This window comes from Leptonychotes weddellii, chromosome 10 (assembly GCF_054177405.1).
Source record: "Leptonychotes weddellii isolate Sample4059 chromosome 10, ASM5417740v2, whole genome shotgun sequence".
NCBI lineage: Eukaryota > Metazoa > Chordata > Mammalia > Carnivora > Phocidae > Leptonychotes > Leptonychotes weddellii.
The window spans coordinates 84,106,900-84,134,046 of NC_138378.1; the positions used below are offsets into that span (position 1 = coordinate 84,106,900).

A 27,147-nucleotide genomic window follows, 5' to 3' on the forward strand; every position below is an offset into this window, starting at 1 on the left:
TCTGAAATCTCTTATCTGACTATTAGCATCTATTACCTTCTCATACTACAAGTTGTTTTTCAACTTCTTCAGTGACACCAGCAGTTCTTACTTTTGTGGCCTCCACAGAGAGTTTCTGGGTTTCATCAGTGATGGACACAAGTCGTGCCCCCCAGCTGATTCCAAGCTATCCTTTCCTCTAGGATTATGTCCAGGTGTTCCTTTGCAGCTATCAACATATGTGGATAAAATGTCAAAATATCTGTATGTGGGAAATAAGTCTGGAAGAGGTATGCATGACAGAACTTCAAACTCTTTATGGAAGAGACGATGTCCTCATTCTTAAGCCTTTCTTAGGATCTCACTCCTCTGACCCTAGAAGCCCAGCATCTCAGGGTTGGGCCTAAATTTTCAAAACAACTTCCATTTACTTGCTGTGACATGTCATGGAAATCACCTAGGTTCTTTGAGCTCATTTCCTGATCCATAAAATGTAGTAATAATAATACCTAAATTATCAATATGAAATATAATAATAGATGAATTTACTTAGTATAATTTCTGTGTTCAACAAATGGTAACTGGCATTATTATTATTATTATTATTTCATCATTGTCATCATCATCATTACATCCTCTCTGGAGGATTCATAAGCTCACAAATCACAAGGCAGCTCTATTAACACTGTGAGACATTATAACGTAGGCACCTAATATTTGAATTTGTGTGAAAGTTAAAGCATGTGATTAAAATGAATGAGACTGGCATTTTCACCTCAGAGAAGTAATTTAATTTTCTAGGTATAAACCTTTCTTTTATAAGAAAAAATAAGGTTATCTAAATATGCAAACCCAACATCTTGCTTTTGGGGGGTTGTTTTTAATTTTGTATTAAGAGTTATCTTAAAAGTGAAGTTCACTATTGCAAATCCTCATTTATTAATTGTAGACCACAATATTGTCTCATATAGATTGTATTAATTTATTTTCCTAATATTAGGGCCAGAGGCTGAGATTCTATCGGCTTTGCAAAAAAGGCACTTTTGAACTAGCTATGCTAGTTTAGGATTAGGAATTGTCTCAGGGATTGAGAACAGGGAAATTTTCATTAAGACCAGTTTACTACTCAACAAATATGAAACAATCAACCCTAGTGTCTTAGAATATATTGGATGTTCCCAAATTTTCTTGTTTATTTTCTTTACCTATAACTAATGTTTCTTGATGCTTATCTGAAAGTTTAGCCTAAACCCCGTCTAGGCCAGTACTGAGGTGGTTAAGCCCTCTTCAACCTAATTCTAAAGAATTGAACATTGCCACCTTTTATTCATCAGTTGCCTCTGCTTGTGAGTACCTAAGTACTGATTACCATGCCTTGCCTCGTTCTTGTAACTTGAACTTCAGCTCATGCTCTAGTTGTTATAACAGCTTTTTTTTTGTCTCAAATGCTTGCGGTTATGTCTTTATATAGCACCCAAATTTCTCTTTAGTATCCAGTTTCTGATGGTTGCTGCCCCAAGAACTGCTTAAAATTTCCAAATCCTAACTGCTTATCTCCATCTTGAATGGTCAAGATTCTGAGATCTGATTAGATGTCTAGACATACCACTCCCTTTTGTAGATCTCTTATTTGTGACCAAACCCTTGTGATTTTTAAATTGCTCCTTGTGCTGTGATTCTCCCTACACCTTCAGCCTTGTCTAGCTCCCAGTGCCATGTTCTCCTCCATGTGTATGTGTGTTTCCAATTTCCAACCCCTGCCAATTCACCCCATTCTCTTGCACTTAACAAGAACTTGCCTTAAATAGCCATGCTCTGAGGTATAAATGTACTTCATATACATTTTATGCTGAGCTTATTTTGAACAGAAACTTGGGATGTATAGCTATGATGGGGTAGAGAAATTTGTGTTAGATTTAGGGTGGACTAAGGAAGAGAAAGTTACACTGTATCTTGGCTTATGGAGCTCCAGAGTAGAATTACTCTTTTTTAACTCCAGGTACCAGAATCTCTGTCATTCCTTACTTTAATACTTTGCATGATACATCGCTGAAAACATGATTCTGTGTCCCTTTATGGCAGCCCATGATTATATTAATCACAAAGAATGTGTCTTAATACTGTTTGGGACTTCAAGCTCACATTCTGATCCTGGTGAATGGAGTGAATAATTAATGAGTCAAGATGACTCATTATTTGTAAATTAAACCAAGAGGTAGTAGAGAACAGAGTGACCTATTGAGCAATTTTTTTTTTTTTAGATTCACTCTTAAACTTGCCTCTTTCTTTGATCTTCCCTCATTCTTCACTTTAAGACAAGAAAGTGATTGACAAGACTCCTTTCTAATGCTGCCAAACTGAATTTAGCCTTTTCTTGGACTTCTCCTCCGGGAAACTCTCAGACCCAACAACTGAGTGCTTGCCAAAGAAATGAAAACATACATAAAGAAAAATATTTTAAAGAGAAATGGAAGGTTATTTTTTTCATTTATAAATCCTTCTTAATTCTAAAAGTTTTACTCAGCATGGTGTTGTCATTTCATATTCCTGATAACTCTACTCTGGCACTGACCATATCAGAACTTTTCCTACATTTGGGTGGGTTTGTATGATCATCATGTAGCAATTTAATGTCATGTGACGGCTATGTACAGAGTTACTGGGAAGAGAAAACACATATTAAAAAATTTCTAACATCAAGTAGTTTATTTCCAGGGATTTACTTTACTTTCATATCTCACGGACTGATTTTGCTGAAGGTTCTTACTGCACACACAACTGAGATTTAGGCACCTTAACATTTTTCTATTTCACTGATACATAGAAAAGTGGTAAAAACAAAAATAGTGTCTGAGATAACTTTTTCACTCTAAATATCCTTTTTCCTAATTATTGCTACTTATCACCTCCTTACTTCCCATGATTGCCTAGCCTGAGTCCCACTGCCATGTAACCTTGATATCAGCCAGTACCTAATCTATACCTTCCTGACAAATAGTGGTTTGATATACCATCTTAGACCAGTGTGGAAACGATTTCATGTTTCATTTGTATTACTGTATTTTAATCACCTTTTAACTTTGTCTCCCTAAAGTGACTATAAACTACAGGGCAGCGGGACTGACTATAAGCCAGCTTTGTATGTCTGCTCTGTTGTGACAGATGAAATTATTGTTCTCAATTTACCAGTCCACTGTAGGAGTTAGGTACATGCTCACCCTCACACTGTGCCATGGTCTCCCCAAGAATTGGTGCTCAGTCATATCACTTGCTTTGACCAACATAATATTAAAGGTAAGACATGAGTAGACTTTTGAAATGTGTATGTAGGGTTGACCTTGTGCTCTTCTCTTACATTTTGCCATCAGAACTACCTTGTATTGCCCCTAATCCAAGGATGAGTGATATTTGAAGTAGGCCTAGAATAGAATCAGAGCTAGGCGTTAAACCCAGTTAAGCCTAACCTAGATCAGCTGAACCTGAGATGACGTGCAGACATGTGACAGAGAAATAAATGGTTATTATTATATATCACTGAGATTTTTCTGGTGGTTTATTTTATAGCATTATATTTACAATGTAAATTTGTAATTTACAATTACAATGTTTAAAACACAGTAGGTACTAAGTGTTGGCTGAACATGAATTATGACTATTATTTAAATACTGTAATGACTACTGACTATTATTTAAAACGACCTATCAAATACACATATGCATACATATACTTTGGCTACTGCACTCAGTTACCATGACCACAGGTGGGAGTTTTTAAGAAAATCAGTAAATGCACCATAATAATTCTCCATCAGTTGGCAAGTACTAACTCAAATTATTAGAGAAGATGATATATTTTCTATTGTTGTGGAGAAAAAATCTAGTTGGAATGAAAGAAGCAAAATGCTGAAACAGTGCCTTTAAAACTGGAGGATGTAGGTAGGAGAAGTAGAGAAGGAGTCATTCTAGACAGAGGGAGGAACATAAAAGAAAGGCACAAGCAGTAGAGAGTGGCCTACTGTGGGCGGGGGCGGGGGGGAAGGGGTTATACTGGAAAGTGGATCAAAATCAAAGTAAGATACATTTGCATAATTTGAGTACAATTAGATAGTGGGGGACACTGAAGGCCAACTAGGAGTCTGATAAAGATTTGTATGAAAACAGAGCTTGGAAATCTTGGGCCACGGAGTCATGTAGTAAAAGAAAACTTGCTCTAGCAGGAGTACTAGAGTTGTTTTGAAAGGAGAAAATTACAGTCATAGAACCAAGGTGATAACTGGTGACCCTCTGTAAAGCCTGGCCTCATAACCCGGGATTTCATTTTATACTGCTGAAGAAAATGTGTGTGTTCTCCAAAGTTATCACTTTCTCTTCACAAAATTATGCAAATTTTGAAGTGAGTTTAGAAAGTCAAGCAGCAGGACACCAAATTATAAGGAAAGAACAATCCTTTGGTACATCTTGAGTTTCAGCCAGATTCTTTTCTCTGAAATATATTCATTATTTGAGTCACTGATTTTAAAGACCACATTGCCCAACAGATGTGCAAAGGAAAGAGTTCATTTAAGCTATTCTTCAAGGAAATTGAAAAAAAGTTTTTTTTTAATTAACATAATGTATTACTTGTTTCAGGGGTACAGGTCTGTGATTCATCAGTCTTACACAGTTCACAGCGCTCACCATAGCACATACCCTCCCCAATGTCTATCACCCAGCCACCCCATTCCTCCCACCCCCCTCTACTCCAGTAACCCTCAGTTTGTTTCCTGAGATTAAGAATCTTTTATTGCCATGTAGTAGGAGCTAGGGGTTGCTACTTTAGTATTTTTATTCATTTCTTTAGGATGACTGTCAGCTGAGATTCTGGAGGTTGTAACTCAAATATAAACGTTAAAACTTACACAATTATCCATGCTGGTAACATGAAAGTGATACAGCTGTTGTCAGCAAATTAGGGGTCATCAAATTGCTGAAAAAAAAGAAACACACAAGAACTAGAGTTGATTCAATTATGTCATATTTAGCATTATTTTCTGTATGTGCATGCTTATAAATGCAATGTCCCTTGACAGAGGGACATTTTACAATCTATTACTAAGCCTATGTCTATGCATTCATTATATTTCTGGTAGCTTGCCTCAGTTACTTCTAATTTCAAGTCTATTTTTATAATAATGATACAGAATTTTAGAGCTGGAAGGGACCTCAGAGGAACCTCATCTCACCCTGTCATTTCTGAAGTGGAAATAGTTGTCTCAGTAGTGACTGTCATGATGGGGGTGGTGTAGAGACCTTATTTCAGTGTTTCTTATTAATGGTACCACTGTTTCCACCTATCACTCAAAGGCTCACAATCAACCCGGCTTCTCCCTCTCTCTCATTCTCACCTGCTATTGATTCTAAGACTGAAATATCCATTGTTTCTGACTGCTTCTTTAAATTCCTTTTGAAATACTCTAATTTAAACCTCCCATTACCGGGGTGCCTGGGTGGTTCAGTCAGTTAAGCAGCTGCCTTTGGCTCAGGTACTGATGATGCCTGGGTCCTGGGGTCTGGGATCAAGCCCGCAGTCAGGCTCCCTGCTCAGTGGGGAGCCGATTCTCCCTCTGTTCCTCTCCCTGCTCATGCGCTCTCTCTCTCTCAAATAAAAAAAAAATCTTAAAAAAAAATAAACCTCGATTACCTCTCACCTGGACAATTTTAATAATCTCACAATACATTTCTGTGTCTATTTTTTCCTTTTCCATCCATCTTACACACTGTACTTCCTGAAAGTCATCCCTTATTATATATCTCCTGATTAAAAATAAAAACTCTAAATCTCATTATATGTCAAATAAAATTCAAATTTTTTAATATTCACAACAGCACCCAATCCACTTCTCCAATGTTATTTCTAATATATACAGAGAACTAACTATGAGCAAGATACTGCTTGTTATTGGACAAATATGCCTATTTGCCAATTTCTATAATATCTTATGGCACTGGAACAAATACTTATAATTCTAACTCTGAACAATAAAAATAGCCTCATTTATACTTAATACCATCTGGGATAGAAAAACTATGTTTTTATATGTATAAGTATATATATTTATATGTACATATGTGTGTATGTGTAACTTGATATAAAAAGATTGCTATCATAAACAATTCCAATTTATAACATTTTGATATTTTGAAAATTAATTTAAATAGAATGTTTCAAAATTTTAAAAAAGGTAGTTACTATAATTACACCATCCCAAATGTTGCTTTCTTTACATTAAAAATTTATCTCCTTTTAATACTAATTTTGATAGTGAATTTCAAAATTTTCTCAAATTTCAATTGATATTCCATTGCCTACGTTATATCACAATGATGTTTTTCCTTTGAGAAGCAAATTCCTTTTTATAAGCTAGTTAATATTTATCAAATGATCCCACAGAATTGTTGCTTCTTAATCATGAGCTTTTGCTCAAACACGGCAAGTAGGTCAATGTCATGGTTAAGAGCTTAGACTCCACAGGCAGACTGTCTAAATTGTAAACATTGCTCTCCCTCAGCAGTTTCATGAATTTAGCAAACTACGTAACTTCTAGATGCCTCAGTTTTTCATATAAAAATGGGAATGAAACCACATAAGGTTTTTGTGAAGATTAATTAAGACTATAGAGGGACGCCTGGGTGGTTCAGTCGGTTAAGCATCTGCCTTTGGCTCAGGTCATGATCCCGGGGCCCTGGGATCGAGTCCTGCATTGGGCTCTTTGCTTGGCAAAGAGCCTGCTTCTCCCTCTGCCTGCCGCTCCCCCTGCTTGTGCTCTCTCTCTGACAAATCTATAAATAAAATCTTAAAAAAAAAGTCTATACATATATGGGCCTTCAAAGAGAATCTGATTTACAAAAATCATTCAATAAATACTACCTATTATTATTATTCACAACTACCTGGACTAAAACTCTACATTTACTGTCAAATAACCCCTTGAGCTGTTTTATTCTCAAACTCTATTTGAAAATCATAACATTTACCAGAAACTTTCTAAAAACCTTCTGCATTACATTTTAGTTAAATGGAATGGGATTTACCAGAAAAAAATAATATCATGCTATTTTAATAACAGTAGGCCAAGTGAGTAACTGCTGTAAGAATAAAACGATTACTTTGGATTCTTGATAGTGGGAGTTAACGCCTCTAGGAGCAGATTTCTAAATATTAGAGTCTGTTGAAGAATTTTGACCTACTTATCTTAAAGATTGATCTCCTACCTAGCTGGGACTTCGAATGATTCTAAGAAGAAATCAGAGGCTTTAGACAATTCATTGTCTGGATATTGTCTTTATATCTGTCAGGTTCATAGTTGATATTGGAGATTAACTTTTTGTAGTGTAGACACAGTCTTACCCAAGCTGCTTGTCCTGGTTGATAGAAAAAGAAAGATGCCTTCGCCAACTCTACTTCAGTGGTTATTAAATGTTACTATACATCAGAATCACCAAGGACTTATTAAAATAATAAATTACTCTGGTTCAGTATTTTTTGAGTGAAGCTAGAGAATCTGCATTTCTAAGAAATTCCTACGTGATGTTGATACTGCTATCCGGGAACCACATTTTGACAACACCCGCTCTAGTTCATTCAAAGTTGTCCTCTTACCTTCACGTCACTATCTTCACATTACTATCATTATTATTTTCTTTTTTTTTTTTAAAGATTTTATTTATTTATTTGACAGAGAGAGACAGCGAGAGAGGGAACACAAGCAGGTGGAGTGGGAGAGGGAGAAGCAGGCTTCCCGCTGAGCAGGGAGCCCGATGTGGGGCTCGATCCCAGGACCCTGGATCATGACCTGAGCCGAAGGCAGACGCTTAAGGACTGAGCCACCCAGGTGCCCCTCATTATTATTTTCTTTATGGCTACATTTTTGTTGCTCCCTCTGCTTAGGAAAGAGTTTGGGTTTCTACTGCACACATTCAACAACAGGTACTAAAATTTATTGACATCTACCATGCTTCAGATGTGGAAGAATCAGATATAATTTAGAATAATACTCTTCCCAGGCAGGATTATTTCAGACTACTAATCCTCTCCACTCCCTTGATTATGTATTCTCTGGCTAGTCCATGCTGTTTTGATTTTCCTCCCTTCTTAACTCACAGTCTAGTATTTACTAGCTCATTGTCTCATTATTCACTGTTACTTCCTCGGGGGTGTTTTTGTCTGCATGACCTGATTACTAACCTTTTTGAAAGTAGAGGACTTTGTCTTTTATATCTTCTATTTCAGCATGATCCTTGGCAAGTAGATTTTACTTTTCAATATGTACTGATTTGTTATCAAAATTCTTCTGAGAGTTTTTCATGATATCAATGAATGTACAGGCAAAATATATGGCAATATGAATGGGTCATGAATGGGTAGGACTGCCAGATTTTGTAAATAAAAATACAGGATTCAAGTTAGGTTTTAAATTTCGATAAACAAAAATAATTTTTAGGATAAGTATGTTTCCTGCAGTATTTGGGACATATGTATAGTAAAACACTATTTTGTTTTCTGAAATTTAAATTTAATTGAACATGTTACATTTTATTTGGCAACCCTTTTCATAGATCTTCAGAACTTCATTTTTTGAAACTTCATTTATAGGGTCATCTGGACAGATCTTGCTGCTAGAAATAGCTCTACTATAGTATTTCACCATGTCTTAGCAATGTGACTTTATGTAAAATACCTTATGTCTCTGAGCTTTACTCCACTCATCTGATGAATGCAGATGATGGTTATAATTGCCCAAGCAGGTAAATCATAATTTCTCCAGTATTTTAATGTAAATACTTAGTAGGATTATACACATATGGTGACCATTAATGTACTTGTGAACTGGTCATCTAGAAGATCTAAGCTATTATAATTCAAATATGTACACACCATATATTATATTTCAGGCTTATGGTGGATACTGTTAAGGCATATTTCTGCCCTCAGGAAGCTTAATTAAGTGGTACGCTTTTAAATGTATAAGAGATAGTCTAAGAAATAGGTCATTAATAATCTTAGAGCTCCTGGACCCACCAGCCACAGAGTTTGGAGCCAAGTCAGCTGGTAAAGAAGGACAGTGAAAAGCCAGACCTTGGGTATTTCCTTGGATTAGGCTCCCTCTGGCCCATTACTCAGTTTTTCATGCCCCCATCACCATGACCACATAGCTATGTTAATCAGAGTAGACTCTGGTGTCAATGTCTAAGCTGGTCAGAGAACAAGGAACAAGGCAGAGAACAAGGAATGTGGGCAAGGTATGGTCTGAGAGTTTGTTTCTCCAAATCCTATATTAAAATAAGTAAATAATGTTCTGATGCTAAAAACTTATTCATTAGTTAACAGGTATCTGTTAACAGGAGTGAGTCCTCATGAAATTGTGGAAGGATTCTAGGGGTATCAATAAAATTAATGCATAAGCACCAAAGACAAAATTTGCTATCCATCACTATTTTTTCAAGGCTCTTTCTGTCCCAGAAATATGGGCAATCATTTGGTTAAATCCTAGGAGAAAAGACAGAAAGTTCAACAACTCTAACCTGTTGTATTTGACTTGATGCCCACACTGACCTATATTTGCTTTCAGTTTCTGAATTTCATGCCTGTGTCTGCAAATATGAATTCTATCATTTGGTATATTTGACCCTTCTTTAAAGGAGTGAATGGTCCTAGTTTGTGCTTTACTTGCCTTGCAAGGAGACCTGTAAATGTTTAAAGGTTTGAAAAGTATCCTAGGTTCAAACAGTGATGCTTTAGTAAATAATGAGGATTTCTTAACTATTTGCAATTATTTTGCAGTCTAGAGAAAGTTTTTGGCTAGTTTCTTAGGGTTTGCAAGTTTCTTCAGACTGTTTTAAATCACATATTTATTCTCCATTGGTGAACTAACCATTATTTTACTCACTTTTTATTCCTGATATCATATGTGCTTCTCAGTTGGGCTATACTGTCAACTCCCTTTCATTCTATCTTTCCAAATATGTGTATTTGTTAATGTAAAATTATTTGCTTCCCAAGTGTGTTCTGCTTTCTCTTTCTTTCACCATATTTTTAAGACTTTTTATGTTATAAAACTATACCAAGTCAGGCAATAGATATGCTCATGCCTTCCCATTTTAGAAATGGTTACCCGCAAGCACTTATCTTATATAATTACACTTTGTGACATGTGTATTTGTTTACAGCAAAAACTTGGCTAGAAAAAATTTAATTATTTTTCCCACCCATTCCTTAAATTGAAAATAGCTCCAAAGTTGGTGTTTTGAAAACAAAGGAAAACAAAAACAAAAACAAAACAAAAGACTCTTAGCTCTTGGCAATTAAGGAAGTATGAAATAAAAGAGAATGTAAAAGAGTAAAGCCTGTGTTGCCAACAAAGGAGAGAGATTTAACTTGACACTTACCAACAGCCCTAAATGACAAAGGCCAAATAAACATCTATAGACTTTCAAAAATTAATTTTAAAAGTGTATAATTTACATACAATAAAACCCACCCATTTTAACAAGTGTGGGAGAGGATGTGGAGGAAAGAGAACCCTTGTGTACTATTGGTGGGAATGTGAAATGGTGCAACTACTGTGGAAAACAGTATGGAGGTTCCTCAAAAAATTAAAAATGGAAATACCATACAGTCCAGTAATTCCACTACCGGATATTTATCCAAAGAAAATGAAAATACCTATTTGAAAAGATACATGCACCCCAATATTTATTGCAGCATTATTTAAATAGTCATGGTATGGAAGCAACCTAAGTGTTCACTGATAGGTAGATGGATAAAGAAGATGTGGTATATATATACAATGGAATATTACTTAGTCAAAAAAAGAAAGATCCTACCATTTGCAACAACATAGATGGACCTTAAGGGCATTGTGCTAAGTGAAATAAATCAGACAGAGAATGAGAAATACCATATGATTTCACTTATATGTGGAACCAAAACCAAACAAGCAAAAAAGAAATAGAATCATCAGTACAGAGAACAAAATGGTGGTTGCCAGAATGGTGGCAGTTTGGGGGGGGTGGGAGAAATAGCTAAAGGAGATTAAGAGGTACAAACTTCTGATTATAAAATGAATTATTCATGGGGATTAAAAGTACAGCATACATAATATAGTCAATAATATTGTAATAACGTTGTACGGTCACAGCTACACTATTGTGTAGCACAGCATAATGTATAGAATTGCTGAATCAGTATATTGTACACCTGAAACTAATGTAACATCGTATGTCAACTATACTTCAATATAAATAAATTCACCCATTTTAAATGTAAAGTTAGATAAACTTTGGAAAAAAAAGTGTACAGTCAAGTAACTATAATCAATATATAGGGTATTGCTATGACTCCCAAAATATCCCTTTTGACCCTTTGTGGTCATTCTTCTCCTTGCCACCATGATCCCAAGAAATAATTGATCTGCTTTCTTTCAATGTAGTTTTTTGGAATTTATCTGATGGCAGATTATGTTAAGATTCTTTTCTTGTATGCATTTGCAACTGGAATATTTTCATTGATAAATATCTTCTCAAATTGTTTGCCCATTTAAAAAAATGGGTTGTCTGCATAATTATTTTTCTTGTAAGAACTCTTGTTCTTTTTCTTTAAAAAAAAAAAAGGCTTTATTTATTTATTTGAAAGTGAGAGTGAGAGAACATGAGCAGGGGGGAAGGACAGAGAGAGAAGCAGACTCCTCACTGAGCAGGGAGCCTGACGCAGGACTCAATCCCAGGTCATGATCCCTGAGCTGACCTGAGCTGAAGGCAGAGTCTTAACTGACTGAGCCACCCAGGCACCCAAGAATTCTTTTTCTAAGAATAGATTTTGGATATGAATTCTCTGAGTAATACATATTTTGCAAATATTTTCTCTTATGTCTTGACTTTACATTTTTGCAACCGTATCTTTCAGGGTGAAGTATTTTAACCTCAAGGAAAAGTCTAAGATTTTTCTTGTATATTTTTTGTGTGCTTTCTGCTCATTTTAAGTTAATTTTTGTGTATCATGTGAAGTAACATTTGAGGTTCATTTTCCTTCCAATATACATATCTATTGTTCTGGCAACATTTGTTGAAAAGAATATTTTTTCTCTCTTGAGTTTAGTTAAAATCAATTGTTCACACAATGTGTCTATTTCTGTTTCACTGATTTATCCTCATGCCAATACCATACTGTATTGATTATTGTAGTTTTATAGCAAATCTTGAAATCAGGGAGACAAACTGCTCTTTTTCAAAACTGATGTGGCTGTTTTAGGTTTTGCATTTTCATATACATTTGATATTCAGCTTCTCAATTTCTTCAACATGCTGCTGGAATTTTGAATTACATCACAATTTATATATCAATTTAAGAATTGCCATCTTAACATACAAGTCGGTCTTTAATTTTTCTCAGCAAAGTTTTCTGTTTTGTATGTTTTGTATTTTTGTCTATGTATTTCATGTTGTTGGTATAAATGTAAAAGATATTTTGAAAATTTAATTTACAATCTCCTGGGGCGCCTGGGTGGCTCAGTTGGTTGAACAACTGCCTTTGGCTCAGGTCATGATCCTGGAGTCCCAGGATTGAGTCCCGCATCAGGCTACCTGCTCAGCAGGGAGTCTGCTTCTCCCTCTCCCGCTCCCCCCTCTTGTGCTCTTTCTCTCTCTCACTCTAATAAATAAATAAAATCTTTAAAAAAAAAATTTACAATTTCCTTGCTAGTATATAGAAACACTATTATTATATATTGATTTTAAATCTTATAAATATACTAAGCTCCTATTAGTGCTGGTAGCATTGTTATAAACACTCTAGGATTTTCTATTTATTTTTGCAAGTAAAGAAGGTTTTACTTCCTGTACTATTTTCATTTCTTTTTCTTTTTCCTTTTTGTGTGTGTGTCTCATGTATTGATTAAAACTCCCATACACTCTTGAATAGAAATTGTAAAAAGGCAACTTCCTGCTTTGTTCCAGTAAGCTCTGCAGTAAAGTTCTCTGTTTTATTCCTGATATCAACTATGTGTTTCTTCTTTTTTAAAAAAAAACATATCAATCTGCCTAGAGATTTTTCAATTTTTATTGACCTTTTCAAACAACTAGCCACTGATTTCATAGATACCCTACATTATTCTGTTCGCTATTTAATTTCTACTTTTAATCTTCAATTTTTTCTTTCTGCTTCATTTGTGTTGAAGTTATTCATCTTTTTTTTTTTTTTTAAGAGAGAGCAAGAGGTGGAGTGGTGGTAGGGTCAGAAGGAGAGAGAGAATCTCAAGCAGGCTCTACACCCAACGTGGAACCTGACATGAGACTCGATCTCAAGACCCTGAGATCATGACCTTGAGTCTAGATCAAGAGTCAGTCACAACCTACTAAGCCACCCAGGCACCCCTTTTTCTACATTCTTAAGTTAAAATCTTAGATAATTGACTTTAGAGCTTTGTTTTTTCTAATATAAACACTGTGGATATAAATTTTCCTCTAAGCACCACTTAAGTTGCATCATACATATTTTCCTATTTTGTGTTTTCATTTTATTTTTTTAACTTCAAATTATTTTATGATTTTCCTCATGAATTTGCTTTTGACTCATAGATTATGTAGATATGTGCTGTTTAATTTCTAAATATTGGGAATTTTACAGATTTTTTCTATGACTTATTTCTAGTTTAATCCCATTTTAGTAAAGGAAGATGCTCTTTTTATTTAAATCATTTTAAACTTAAGACATTTTTATGGCATAAACTGTGTCTTTCTTGATGAGTTTTCCATGTGAACTAAAAAAGAATGTGCCCTGTTACTATCTTTAAATGGCAATTAAGTAAAATTGTTTAATAGTGTTGTTCAAGTCTTTTAGATACATACTGATTTCCTGTCCACTTGCTCAATCAGTAACTACAAGAGTAATGTTTAAATTTTAAACAATACTTGTGGTTTGTTCACTTTCCTCTATTAGTGTTTTTGTGCTATGTTGATAAATGCATAAACATTTAAGATTGGTATGTATTTTAAATTAATTGCCCCTTCATCATTACAAAATATTCCTTGTCATCCCTGGTAACCTTTCCTTGTTGTCAGGTCTACTTTGACTCATAGTAATATAGTCACTCATATTTTCCTTAGGTTATAGTTTTTATTTAAGGTATAACTTTTCCAATTATTTTAATATTGACAAAGCTGTATTTTTATATTTAAACTATGTTCCTCGGCAACACCATATATTTTGGTCTTGCTTTTTTATGTTCTTAGGTCTGTGTTTTTTAAATGTATTTAAGTAATTTACATTTAATGAAATTTTTGATATGGTTGGGCTTTTATTTTACATCTTGCTCCTAGATTCTTATTTGTCCCATTTATTCTTTGTTGCTTTTTTTCCTGATAATTTTTGAATTAAATACATTATTTTTATATTTCCATCTTCACTATTGGCTAGTTGGTTAAAATCATATATTTAGTGGGTGCTATAGGGTTTCTGGTCTGTACTTTAAACTTATCTCTATCTTAATATTATACCATTTCCCATATTATATAAAAACCTGAAAACAATATATTTCCAGTTCTTCCTTCTAACACTTATTCTTAACATCTGAATCAAAAGGCTACAACCTCTTACCTTTTTAGTTACCAGGTAGTCTACTTTTTTTTCAAAGTTTCCCTCCTTACCTCTTCTTGACACCTTCTGGGGATACCTACATTAATCCTGAGCCCCTTATTCTTGTTATTAAACAGGTATGCTTTTTGGAGCCCACCATTACTGTTGTGGACCTTGGGACAAGAATCACTTCTCATTCGCTGGTTTTTATTCCTGATGGTACCTCAAGTTTTACCCATCAATGGAGTTCTGATAATGCAGAAAGTTGTGTCAGATCCTAGTATTTTCAATGCATCAGTCCTTTATCCTGTTGTTAGTTTTATTTTTATTTAATAAGCAATTTTTAAATTTGAAAAATAATTCACACACTAAAAAATTGACCATTTTAAAGTGCACAATTCAGTGGGTTTTAGTATATTTAAAATGTTGTTCATTGATGACCATTAGCTAATTCTTGAACATTTTGATTACTCTTTTCCCCCATAAGGCCCCAAACCCATTAGCAGTAATTATCCTTATCCACCTCCACTCAGGCCTTGACAACCACCAATCTACTTTCTGTCTCTGTGGATTCTATACAGTTCGTATAAATGAAATCATACCAAATGTGGCATTTTGTGACTAGCTTATGTCATGTAGTATGATATTTTCAAGGTTCATCCATGTTGTAGCATGTAAGAGTATTTCATTCCTTTTTATGGCTGAAAAATATTCCATTATATAAACTGTAATCAGAGGGTAGATTGTGGAAGAATCCATGGTCATCTGTTTTTGGTGAACATTTTTTTACTTTCACAACCTGTATAATACACAAGACATGAGGCTACATGAATTTTGCAGCTAAATTATAAATATGCTATAAATTTTTGCCCTTGTTTAAAAATCAGCCACCATCCAATAAAGGGGCCCAGAGTCCACAGAAGAAATGTTCATTCCCAGTGTGGCAACACTGAGAGGCCACGTATAGGAGTTCTGGCCAATAACTCAGCTAAGACTTTAGCTGACGTCTAGCATCAACTGCCAGACAAGACAATAAAGATCTCTCCAGATAATTACAATAAAGGCTGAGGAATCACCAGCCTTTGAGTTTTCCCAAATGAGGTTCCAGACTTTGTGGAACAGAAGCAAGCCATCGACTGTTCTCTCTCTGATTTCTGATTTGGAAATGCAACAAAATGTAATAAATGTAATATAATATAATATAATATAATGATTGTTTTTATTTCTAAGTTTGCTGTTGATTGTTATACAGCAACAATATCTCAAGAATCTTGCCTTACTTCTTTTTTTGCAGTAATCATTAGTGAGTATCCTTCCAAATGAAAAGAGATTTTATGTTTACAAAAAAGTCCTTTCACAGCCAGAAACTTAAGAGTAAAAATCAATGGTAGCAATTTTAAAACACAAGGAGAAAAGGTTAAGGGAAGAAATAATAGGGTAACAAGAAACCAGCTAGAAATAAGGAAGGTGGAAATTTAACTTCTAGGGGATTCTAGCTTCCTCGGCAACTTTTAGAACATCTTCAAACTCTGGTGTTCATTGGAATGGTATAGATAACAATCCATTGTTTAATTTTATCTGTTTATGTCACAGTACAATTTCTGTCCAGCTGAACTTTTGTATTTCACATATACACGCACACACATCCTGCTTTTTTTTACTCCATTATTCTGACCACTACCTCTATTATATACACAATATGCCACTCAAAAAAGGCAAAAACAAGCTAAAAACTTTAGGTATTATTGAGTATGCCCCCAAAGGGCTAGCAATCTGGTAAGAATCTATGAATGGAAAGATAACTTCATATTAAAAATGGGGTGGGAAGAAAAGGACAGGAGACTGGATGGGTGGAATTTAGAAATATTTCAGTAATAGAAGCTTAAAAAAAAAAGTTCAAAAGAAACCCAGACTATAAAACAAAAAACCTGAGATACCTTGATCTAAGTGTAGACGGATGGGTATGTTTGAAACTATGGGTCAGTTTTCCCACAGATATCCTGGTAGCCCCAGAGACTCACAGATCTAGGAGTAATCTGTTTGAAAACCAAAACTACTGAGTTAATCTATACAGGCCAGTCTGGCTCCAATACTCACTTTATGGTTAATGGGCAATTACTAACACATAGGAGAATGGGTTGAAGTGAGCACATGAACTTGGATGAAGTCTTGCAAATGAGCAGAATAATCATCAGTATGCTTAATAAACTTTAAGTAAGAGAAGAATTCTAAGTTCCAAAATATGTGCCCATCTGCCCCATAACATCTATCAGTGATGAATACTGCCCGATAGAAATGGCACAATTGATACTAAATCTAGCAGGGATCACAAAGAACAAGTCTTTTTAAACCAACCTCCATTTCGTCTCTAACAGACTTAAGCTTCTGCTGTGACACGGATTCAATAGACAGTGCTGAATTCCAGTGAGGCAGTTGTCACAGTCCCTTGTGTTAGTCTAGTCTATAACAGGGACTGGCTGGACAGGTGGTTATGTAGAATAGAATAGAATCCAGTCTAATAACCATTCAAATGGTACTGGTTAACAGAGCACTATCAATCTGAGTGATGTTTCTGAACATTTATCTCAGGGCTGTGATCTCTACCCTGTCCTGTCCATATCAATGATTTAAATGACCATACATAAATGTGTCAAAAGGACAAATATGCTAGATGACAGAATAAGGATCACAGAAGTCCCTGACAAGCTGGGATAAGACATAATTGCAATAATATATATTTTAACAAAAATTTACTTGATCTGTTGAATCCAATTACTATAAAGACTAGAGCAGATATATCTTAGCAGATAAAAATTAGTACAGATTTTTAGGAATAGTAAATACAGTGTAAATTAGCATAGTGATACAGCTACCCTAAAACCATTTTTGGTGTTCATGTCCAATTTGGAACAATTCTTAAGGATAAAGGAGTAAATGGAGTTTTGTAATAAAAGTTGTGTGATGGTATTTACATAATTCCACACAGCACTGAAAATTCATGAAATAAAGCTACATGCTACAGTATTAATGAATCTCAGGAATATAATATTTAGTGAAAAAATTTCAAATTATAGAAAAATAGAATTCAATTTATACAACTTTTCAAAATTGTCAAAACTGTAATATATTGCTTAAGATAAATATATAGGAATTTATTTTTTAAAAAGAATGATAATCACATACTAAAGGCCAGTAGATGTATCTGAGTGAGGATCGAGTGAATAATATTACAGAAGCATACACTAAATATAAAAATATATTTTTTAAAACTTTGTTTTTGATAAATGCATTTCACTGAAATACTACCTTTTATTTCTTACAAATATTTAATAAATATACTTTGCCATTTTTATATGATAAAACTATTATAAAAAATGATTTGTAAAATCTTAGGACATCTAGAAACCTCTTATTACATGATTTAATGATTAAACACTCTTTGGGGGCAAGAATTTTGTTAGGATTATTTCACCTCAGTTAATGGGAACTTATTTTAAGTAACTTATTTTTATAACACATGAGTTACCAAAAAGTATCTTAACAGCCTCCAAAATCTTAGAGAAATGCAATATGACTCAGGATGTTGTGCAGGTCTGGAGACTCAGGGAACTCAGTATCCTTGAAGCACTCAGGATATATTGTTCCTACTCTAGATTTCCTCTACTGCAGGCTTCAGCTGATCTCTGACTCTGCCTACCTTACACTACGACATACCTGGCTCTGCATGTCCTCTCACCCCAATCTAGACACCCCCAGAGAAACCTTCTGATTTGCTGGGAGGACACTGTCCAGTATGGATTGTCCCTGAAAAAAGGCTACTTCCTAGACTTTGGGCAATCAGCAGAACTTCTTTCAAGTCAAGCCCCATCCTTATTCTACTTAGTAAAAAGCAGTCATCTTTTGTTTTCCACAAAAGGGGATTGAAAATATGGCTGTCATTCAAAGAGTCATGTTCTGCGATAGGGATACATATATTAACTACTAGAAAAAAAAAGGTCTATATGGTCATTCTTTTAATCTTGAAATTTAATAACTATCTCTTTTCCAAGACTAGTGTCATGCATTATCCATCAATGTGTTATGACTCCTATCATTGCATATAGTGTTCTATGAATATATCAACTTAGGGTTTGGTAAATATAAGAGTTAATAAATGAACATTTAACCAAATAAAGAATTCATTTAGTTAAGGAAAATTATTATATTTGGAAGATATTAGTAATCAATATATCAGCCCCTTCTTTGTTTTTGAAGAATGGTCCATTTCATGACCACAAAGAACTCTACATACAACGGCCTGGACAAACTCAGTTTTAGTACAGGGACACAGTATCAGGGAGAGTCCAATATATATTAGGGATCAAGGAAGGAAAAACCAAATTCTGCAGGACAGTCTGAAAAGACCATCAGTTCTGTTTTCCCAAGACATTTTTTCATCCTGAACCAAAAAATTACACTAATAGGAAAGCTCATCCAATCTGCAGGTCAAGTACAGATAGCATAGCTAAAATACTGTGTAGTTTGGAGACAACAATACAAAAGTATGTTTATGTTAGAATCTTTTTTTAATTTTAATTTTCATAAACTTTATTGTGTAATATGTTTAATTACGTATGTGTTTTCTGGGCCTGGGATTTTAAATAATCTTGTATCATAGGAAATTTGACCAAATTTCTCCCTTTTTTCTCTCTCTTCAGTTTACACTTTAAAAAATATCAGGATGAATATTTTCCAATGGACTATAACTAGTGTACAGAACTCCTGCCAGTTAGTTCCTGAGCCATGGCTGTCAGAGCAATACCTCAAATTTTATGTTGTCAAAACTGATTTTGTTTGGCCTGTCACAACCTCCTCCACTGAAATACCATTCAATTTAACAACTTCAGGGTTCAGACGTCATACCAGAAGACAATTATCACCTTGCTCTAATTCCTCAGATAAAGATCAATCTTAAATACACATGATGGTTTCAATGAGATGGCACAGTGTCTAGTACAGAGTAAGGGATTAACTTCATGGAAACTGTTCAGAGATGCAGATCCTGACACTGGGGTATTAGTGAGATATATATTAGTGTGATGGGTAAAATTAACTTTTAATTTTTCTGGACTGTGGATAATGTTATTGCCTGGATGGGGACTGGATCTACAGGGGGGAGTCATGATATTTCTGTTCTGCAGACAAGAGATGAACTGATAGGAGCTCAAAAACAAGCAGAGTTTTAGTAACAGTTTCTCAAAAATTTGAGTACCATATGAAGCTATCTAAAGAAAAAAATACTTTTATTTCATGAACCTAGTTTATATACAATAATTTTCAAGGTTATTACTGTTACAATTATGGGAATATTTTTTTGGCATGGTGTCAAGTACCACCCCTCTTGCCATCTAATTTCTATGTATCATTATGATAGACTGAAAGTCAGTTGAGGCAAATCTAAATATCTTGCAGATGTTGATAGACAGACAAACACATAGTAGACAAGAGATTTGATAATGTGGCATGGTGATGAGACCAAAATGGACCCTACTGCTACCTCTAGAGAGAATTTGTTCTGCATAACATTTATCTCATCAACCACGTAAGGAATATAACTTATTTCATCATCTGAAGCAATTGGAGATCACAGGCCCCCTGAAAAAAAGGAAAAAGCCTTCAAAGTTTGCCTCTAGAAAGGCTGCTTACTCCCTAGAGATAGAGAAATGAAGGGGAACCTTGGAAATTTTAATAATCTGCATTGGAGAGAGAGAGGGAGGGAGGAAGGACTGTATATTTTGGAGGGGAAGATTTTCCTGCTACTGTGGTTACCTGGATTACATAAAATAGGCAGGAACCTAAAGGCATATTGGCAAGTTTTCTGCACTATAGAAGACAGATCCGTAACAAAGAAATGAGCGGGGAGAAGGTGAGGAGGAGGTCATCTTATCAGCCAACATAATTTCCATTTATTTTCCTGTCTAATAATAAAATCTATCCCATTTTTCATGAGCCTATTTTATTTCACCCATTCATTATCTTAGACTCTTGTCTTCAAATTTTGGTACAAGATCACTTTAATACTGCACTTATACATTTATGAGGTGTTACTGTATCTACTGTGAGTCTGCTTTAAGGACATGACAGGAGCCCCTACTGAGTATGATAAACTTTTGTGCTAACATTCTTATTATTATCTTCATATTTAGAAACTTAAGGGTCTACTGAACAAAAGTATGAAGATACCCTTAGCTCCAGAAAGGAAGAATAATTACATAGTGCTTTGGGTATTCCCAGTTTATGCATGATGAAGCCCCAAGGACAGATATAGGCAAGAACCCCTATCAGAGAAACATGAAACTTACTAAATGATAGTCGTTAAAAAGTCCTTACTCTGGTCTCGTTTATGTCTAAAGCTCACACTTGTTGCCGGTCTTGTTTCTGAGGTACTTCTTCTTTATTACCAAGGTCTGAGGATTAATTCCACGTCTTGAGGCTGTCAAAAAATGAAAGCTGTTAGTATAAGCTTAATTTTCTGGAGAGACTGGCTTCATTAAACTTAGCAAACAATAAAAAGTGTTCTATTAAAGCTAAAAAGGGTTAAAAAGGACATTAAAAAGTAGAAGAACAAAAATACAAACCTTCCTAATTATCAACAGAAATTTCAAAAATAAATGACTAAAGAAACACATCATAGAATAACATAATTCTAAAATAAATTAGGCGGAATGGAAATAAATAATAGCACTTTTATCCATAAATGTGAATGGACTTACCTCATCTACTAAGAAGAAAAAAAGATTTTCAATGTGGATTGCAAAAAAAAAAAAAGACAACTATATGGTGTATATGAGACATACCTCTACCAATTATTTTAAAAAGCTAAAAATAAAGGGATGAGCAAAGATATATCATTCAAATGGAAATAATAATAAACTATGGATAGTCACAGTGATATTAAAGTAGAATTTGAAACACAAAGCATTAAATATTATTAAAATGAAACTTTTTCATGATAAAATATATTTTTACAAAGAAAAATAATGAATATATACCAAGTAACACAGCACCCACTTTTTTAAAGCTACACTTACCAGAGATGCAAGAAGACATAGAGAAACATGTTAATAATAGAAGATATTAATACTTCACTCTCAGTACAGAACAGATCAAACAGAGTTATATGATTATATATTAAACTTTACACACTGATTATAGAGAATACATACATGTCTTCTTGAAGACATGGAGTAACCACAAAAATGGATTATACATCATACCACAAAGAAAACAACAGAAATATTTATGAATAAAAATATTGTAACAGTCAGATCACAATGCAATAAAAGTAGACATTATTAACAAAATTTAAAAATCCAAACTAGAAATTTAGTTAACTTTATATTAATCTTGGTTAAAAGAGAATATTGGTCTTTAAATGAGTTTTTCAAAAGTTTTTCAAAATTTGTTGCTTTTTTTTTAAAGATTTTATTTATTTATTTGAGAGAGAGAGAGAGAACATGAGCAGGGGGAGGGGCAGAGGGAGAGGGAGAAGCAGACTCCCTGGTAAGCTGGGAGCCCAACATGGGGCTTTATCCCAGGACCCTGGGTTCATGACCTGAGCTGAAGGCAGACGCTTAACTGACTGAGTCACCCAGGTGCCCCAAAAATTTGTTGCTATTTTAAATGGAGTGGGGGAAAACTATATTATATTCTCTTACTATTATTTGTGTATATGAAAGTTATTGATTTATATATGTGAACTTTATAATTTGCTACCTTATTTAATTCTTGAATTGACTTTATCATTGTTTTCCTAGTTTCTAGGTTTATCATTGATTTCTAGGGTTTTTCAAGTACATTATCACATAATCTCTCAAGAGAAACAAATTTATTTTCCCCCAAAATGAATGTATACCTTTGATTTCTCACTATTGTCTAATTATATTGACTGGAACAATATCGAGAGTAGTAGAAATATCTTGCCTTGTACTAATCATAGAGGTGTTGAAATGGAATTTGAGATATCAATGTGAAGTCATAATTTTAATATATAGAGAGCGCTAGATATAAAAATGGGTAAAAATGTCTTGAGTGTGTACATACATACATAATGTGTGTGTGTGTATGTGTGTGTGCGTATTCACATGGGTCTGTCATGTGTGTATCAAGGCTGGAGCACTGACCTAGAAAGTAAAAAGTGCTCCAAAAATTATGGGTACATATTAGAGGATATAAGGAGAGTTTGAAGGGACTCCCACTGGTTAGATATTATCATATACATGATATATATCAGTGTCACTTAAGTATATCTATCTATATATCAATATATATCTAAGAATATCAATATATATACAAATATATATCTAAGAATATATATGCATGTGTTTATGGTATGTATGTATATATATATAGAGAGAGAGAGAGAGAAAGAGAGAAGAAAGCTGTTCTTTACCATAAAGATCAAGAATAAATGTAGAATAAATGATTAAATTAGAAAATCAGCACTTGAAAAATATTTATAAAGTAAATATTTATTACTATGATATAAATATCATAATAATATCAAACAAGAGTCATAAATGGATACTGAAATGGTGAATGAAAGTTTAGGACTAACAAGATATTTATATACTCTCAAAATATCTCATCACAAGTTACATATTAATTACAAAGAGCAAAATACTAACTTTACAATGGAGAAAAATGGCAAATACTTTTTTAACCAAGTAATCAACATTAACATTTCCAGCTATAACAATTAGCAGTGTGTGCCTCCTGATATGAACCAATAAGAAAAACTTAGCTTCGTATGTGTCACAGCCAAATGTGCATAATCTGAGTCTATCCATAAGAAAATATTAGATAAGCCAAAATTAAGAAATAATCTACAAAATAACTGTCCTGCTCTGTTAAAAAATATCAGTCTTGACCAGATGGCTTCAGAGGCAAATTCTACCAAACATTTAAAGAGAGTTAATACCTATTCTTCTCAAACTATCCCAAAAAATAGAAAAGGAAGGAGTATTTCCAAATTCATTCCAGCAGTACCTTGATACCAAAAACAGATAAAGACAACACTAAAAAAAGAGAACTACAGGCCAATATCCCTGATGAACAAAGATGCAAAAATTCTCAATAAAATACTAGCAAACTGAATCCAACAATACAATAAAAAAAAAATTCACCATGATCAAGCAGGACTTATTCCTAGGTCGTAAGAGTTGTTCAGTATTTGCAAATCATTCAGTGTGACAAATCACATTAATAAAATAAAGGATAAGAACCATATGATTATTTCGTAGCAGAAAAAGCATTTGACAAAGTACAACATTCATTCATGATAAAAACCCTCAAAAACGTAGGTTTAGAGGAAACATACCTCAACATAATAAAGGCCATATATGAAAAACCCAAAGCTAATATCATCCTTAATGGGGAAAAAGTGAAAGCTTTTCCTCTATGGTCATTAACAAGACAGGGATATCCACTCTCACTACTTTTATTAAACATAGTGCTGGCAGTCTTAGCCATAGCAATCAGACAACAAAAAGAAATAAAAGGCATTCAAATCAGCAAGGAAGAAGTAAAATTTTCACTATTTGCAGAAGACATGATACTATATATAGAAAACGTGAACTATTACACCAAAAAACTGCTAGAACTGATAACAAATTCAGTAAAGTCACAGGATGCAAAATCAACGTACAGAAATCTGTTGCATTTCTATACATCAATGATGAAGCAGCAGAAAGAGAAATTAAGTAATCAATCCCATTTACAACTGCACCAAAAACAATAAGATACCTAGGAATAAACTGAACCAAAGAGGCGAAATACCTGTACTCTGAAAAATATAAAACTCTGATGAAAGAAACTGAAGACGATACAAAAAAAAAAAAAATGGAAAAGACAGTCCATGCTCATGGATTGAAAGGACAAATATTGTTAAATACTACCCAAAGCAATCATCATATTTAATACAATCCCTATCAGAATACCAACAGCATTTTTCACAGAGCTAGAACAAGCAATCCTAAAATTTGTATGGAACCAAAAAGACCCCAAAGAGCCAAAGCTGGAGGCATCACAATTCCAGACTTCAAGTTATATTACAAAGCTGTAGTAATCAAAACAGTATGGTACTGGCACGAAAACAGATACATAGATCAATGGAACAGACTAGAAAACCTAGAAATGAACTTACAATTATGTAGTCAATTAATCTTTGACAAAGCAGGAAAGAACATCCAATAGGAAAAAGACAGTCTCTTCAACAAATGGTGTTAGGAAAACTGCACAGCAACATGCAAGAATGAAACTGGACCACTTTCTTACACCATGCACAAAATATAAATTCAAAATGGATTAAAGACCAAAATGTGAGATCTGCAACCATAAAAATCCTAGTAGAGAAAACACAGGCAACAACATCTTTGACATCGGCCCTAGCAACTTCTTTCTATGTATGTCTTCTGAGGCAAGGGAAACAAAAGGAAAAATAAATTATTGGGATTACATCAAAATAAAAAGTTTCTGTATAGCAAAGGAAACAATCAACAAAATTAAAAGGCAACCTATGGAATGGGAGAACATATTTGCAGATGATGTATATGATAAAAGGTTAGTATCCAAAATATATAAAGAAATTATCAAATTCAACACCCAAAAAATGAATAATCCAATTTAAAAAATGGGAAGGAGACATACAGATGATCAACAGACACAAGATGCTCAACATCTATCATTATCAGGGAAGTGCAAATGAAAACTACAATGAGATATCACTCCACACCTGTCAGAATGGCTAAAATAAAAAACTCAAGAAACAACAGGTGTTGTTATTTATTGGATCTACATGAAATAGTTGAGGATGCTATATATAAGATCTTAGTTTTGAGGAAGTCAAAAAATATTTGATATATTTGTATAATACACAATTCTATACTGTTTGTGTGTGCCTCTCTGATCCATTTCAAATGTGTTTGCCTAATTTCACAACATATCACAATAACCCAATTTAAAATCATATGTGAAGATTATGGAGCTTTTCCATTTTGTTTGCAGAGAAATCCATATAGTAATTCTTTACGGGGAGGGAAAAATTCAAGTGGAATAATTTAATCAAGAAATACTATGTCTAGTACTGGCTAAGTAGTAATTAAGTACTCTAATCTTCATTTCCTTCATCTATCAAATGGAGATAAAATCTACTTACTTTCGCCATCAAATGAACATTTCATAAGCAAAGAAGAAAGAGGGCCTGGACATGTAATGTCGTGAGAGTGAAAAGCCTAGTGTATTTGACAGGAAGTGAACATACCAAGTATTATTCATTATCCTTTTGATCACTCAACAAATAATTACTAAATTGAACTTGTCCCACACAATCTGCTAGAGTCTGGTGTTACACAAAACAGATGCAATTATTGCTGTCATTGAGCTTACTATCTTCTGGGCCAGTGAGAGAAAATAATAACAATAATAACAAATAAAATTTAAGATAAATGAATATGTTGTCAAAAATTATGAATGTGGTAAATGTCATGAAAATAAAAGAACTTTGTGGGAATAAAGATAATATTGTCATGGAGATATGATATTACTACAGAGTGTTTTGCATGCCAGCTAGAGAATTTTAGATTTGATGGACATGTAATCAGGGTGCTTTAGATTCCTAAGCAGGATAGCAAGTTTTATGGGTTTAAATGTCTTCTGTAAAATAAGAGGTATGAGGTAATTTTCAAAAGTACATCTAGCTCTGGCATCCTATGGCTTTAATACAAATAATCATGCATGAAAGACTTTAGAGGCAGAGATGGATCAGATGTGTGTTCTGTTGATAGGTGGTAGTGGAAGCGACAGTGGAGTATATGCCGAAATGCTGGGAAGTTAGTTGTCTGTGAGCAGGATGACGGGAGACTGAATGAGGAGATATATGAGGATCAAATGAGATCATGTATGTAGAAGCTCTTTGAAAAAAAACCCACAATGGCCCGTACAAGTGTGTCATTATTTGCAAAGCTGACGTTCTTGCAGGACATACATACACATGAACATCTTAGAGTTTTCTGCCTATAAAGACCTTTATAAAGCCAAGGAGTTATTTTTAAAGAGAACAATAGTACATGTTAGTGCAATCTGCATGCTAAGTGGGCTAGAAGTAGGCTTAGTCCTCCAGACTAAAATTCTCAAGGGCCAGAGGTGGATCAGAATCTCCAGCAAAGTAGAAAGGCACAGTTTGTAAAAGCATATTCTATTCTATTCTATTCTACTTATATTATTTATAGTGGCTATTTTATTAAGCCTTGTTTTAGAATAATTCTAATATCAGTAAACATAATTATCTTTAAGAGTTTGATGAGCCTTTAAAAATAGCATCAAGGTAAAATTGCACATATTTAAGGTGTAAAATTTTATATTTAAGTTTTGACATATATAGGTACTTATTAAACCATCACAACAAAATAATGAACATATTCATTACTTCCTAAAGTTTACTGGTGCCTCCTTGTAATCTCTTGTTCGCTTTCCCTCCCCTCAACCCCAGACGATCACTTGCATGCTTTCCATCAATTCGTATT

At 34.1% G+C, this 27,147-nt stretch overlaps 1 long non-coding RNA gene across 2 annotated transcripts in view; it reads right to left on the reverse strand.

The window, feature by feature from the left end:
* Window positions 1-27,147, reverse strand: part of LOC115942171 (uncharacterized) — a 123,966-nt gene that overhangs the window by 27,566 nt on the left and 69,253 nt on the right. For both annotated transcript variants that reach the window (XR_004076790.2, XR_004076792.2), the window contains exons 3-4: window positions 20,929-21,059; window positions 4,878-4,945 (exon numbers count right to left, since the gene is read on the reverse strand). This is a non-coding gene — a long non-coding RNA (uncharacterized LOC115942171). The remainder of the gene's footprint in view (window positions 1-4,877; window positions 4,946-20,928; window positions 21,060-27,147) is intronic.